At 36.5% G+C, this 2,581-nt stretch overlaps 1 non-coding gene across 1 annotated transcript; it reads left to right on the top strand.

The window, feature by feature from the left end:
- Positions 1 to 225: 225 nt before the first annotated feature.
- Positions 226 to 332, top strand: LOC128296164 (small nucleolar RNA R71). The gene has a single exon (XR_008286712.1). It is a non-coding gene; the product is annotated as a small nucleolar RNA R71 (small nucleolar RNA).
- The last annotated feature ends 2,249 nt before the right edge of the window (positions 333 to 2,581 follow it).

Below are 2,581 nucleotides of genomic sequence, written 5' to 3'. Positions count from 1 at the left end.
ATTAGAGAGCATGGTGACCGAATGACGTTATAAACACCAGCTGTTTTCGTTGGCTTTTTCCTCATGACTTTCCACGGATAGTAATTCAATGACATCTTCTCTATGAACTCATAAGCATCTTCAGGTGTTTTATTATTGATGCTTCTGCCAGTAGCTGCATCAACCATTTGCCGAGTCAAAGGATTCAGGCCATTATAGAATGTTTGAACCTGAAGCCAAAATGGTAACCCATGGTGAGGGCACCTTCTCAAAAGGTCTTTGTATCTCTCCCATGCATCGTAGAGTGTTTCTAAATCCATCTGCACAAAAGAAGAGAAATCATTACGTAATTTAGCCGCTTTAGCTGGCGGAAAATATTTTAGTAAAAATTTTTTGGTCATTTGTTCCCAAGAAGTAATTGACCCTCGTGGTAATGAGTTTAACCACTGTTTAGCTTTGCTCCTAAATGAAAAAGGGAATAACCGAAGACGAATGGCATCGTCAGAAATGCCATTAATTTTAAATGTATCGCATAGTAAGTGAGCGTTGGGATCTTCATCCTGCAAACCATCAAACTGAACAAACTGTTGTATCATTTGAATTGTGTTAGGTTTTACTTCAAAAGTATTTGCAGCTACAGCAGGTCTAACTATGCTTGATTCAGTTCCTGTTAAAGAAGGTTTAGCATAATCATACATAGTGTGTGGAGCAGGATTTTGATTAGCCGCAATTGCAGGAGGTAGCTGATTGTCTTAGTTTTCAACCATCTCTTCGGTTGGGGGTTGAGTATCGTCTTCTTGCTCGTTCTCTGTGTATCTTAAGTTTCGCCTTATTGTCTTTGGTTTCTGCAAACTGTGCAATCTATTTCTTCGTCAAAAAGTAGTGGTCCTGATGGGTTTCTTCTAGTCATAAACTATAAAAAAAACCTTCCAGAAGAAAGAAAAAGAAAATTAGTAAATTAGAATAAAATTAAAAATAAAATTAGATCGCAAGAGAAATAAATGGCTAAAGTAATAAAAATTGAGTGTTCCTAATATTTTATGTCCCCGGCAACAGCGCTAAAACTTGATCGCGTGATTTCGTGATATGTGACAGCCCAAAATTGACCCTAGTCGGGAAGTGGTTTCGGGACCGCTAAACCGAGTCACTGAAATGTTTGAACGTAATATTTATTGTCTAGAATATGTAATTATGAATGTGTGAAAATTTCAAGCTTCGATTTAGTCGATTGCATGTGAATTCAGTTAGTAGGACTTGTGTGACACTTTTGAAATGTGATAGGCTAATCTATAAGGACCTAATAGTGCATGTAATCAAAAGCGGGGACTTGCATGTCAAATTTCCCCCTAATTGGTAGTGGCCGCCATGACAAAGGATTATGGGCAAAACATGTCATAGACATGTTATGTTGGTGCATCATGGGAGGAAAAAAATAAATTAATGAGTATGGGTAATAAAGAAATGGAAAAGAAAAAAAAAAGAAAGGATGTGTGAGTGTTACCCCCCATTTTTTCGTGAGTTGAAGAAAAAAAAGAAAAAAAAATTTATTGTTCATCCTTTTTCATTTCTTTGAGCCGAAAAGTTTAAGGAAGAAGGAAGGAGTTCTTGCTTCATGCTTGGTTTGGAAGAGGATTAGGAGGAGGTTTGGCCATACATGTGTCTAGATTAAGGTATGTTTGAGGTTGTGCCATGAGATTCATGCATGATTTTAGTTGCTAGCTTGAGTTCTAATTAGCCCATGGTTCAAATCTTTGCTATGTCATGGGGATGATATTCGGCCAAGGTGGATTTTGTGTTAATGCTATTGCATGCTAAATATGAAGCTTGATAATGATACATGTGATGGTGGATTGAAGACTCTTGGATTTTCTTTTTAGCATTTTTTTTTGAGTGAGACATTAAGTTCTTTGTTTAACCATGACCAAAATTGAAATGGTATGGTGTTGTGATGTATTCGGCCATGATATACCCATAAGTATGATTTATGCTTATTGCATGGTAGGTAAGATTTGTGTTTTGGAGTTATGTTCATGATTAGTTATAATCATCTTGAGATTCGGCCCTTGCACCTATATGTATATATGTTTGCACATGATGTATTGGTATGACATATATACTATCTCAAGGTATATATTTACTTATGATGATGTTTCGGTTATGAAGTAAATGATAGATGCGTATTGAGCTACAACATGTAATGCATTAGTTAGAAAAATGTATGTCATTTATGTGTGGTATTAAATATGTAATTGGCCTCAACATCAACATGCATATTCGGCCACATGAGATGGATTGGTGTGCATGCATTCGGTTAGAGGCAAGCATATTGATCCCTTTATCTTGGCTAGGACAATCGGCTAAAAAGGGAGTGTGGGTTAATATCTTGAGTTGATGCATGATTTCACATGTATGTGACTTTAATGTCTAATGTATAAATGTGGGCTAAGTGCCTTGTGTTCCTCTTTTCGATGCTCAAATGATTAAATCGATTTATTTATTTAATTAAGCTCAAGAGCAAAGGGGATCTAAATCCGATAAAGGGAAGGAAAAAGTGGTCGAATAGCCATCGAAATCGTTCGACAACATCCGAGGTAAGTTTTCG

The sequence above is a fragment of the Gossypium arboreum genome, chromosome 7 (genome assembly GCF_025698485.1).
Source record: "Gossypium arboreum isolate Shixiya-1 chromosome 7, ASM2569848v2, whole genome shotgun sequence".
Lineage (NCBI taxonomy): Eukaryota > Viridiplantae > Streptophyta > Magnoliopsida > Malvales > Malvaceae > Gossypium > Gossypium arboreum.
This window is presented reverse-complemented; position numbering and strand designations above follow the sequence as displayed.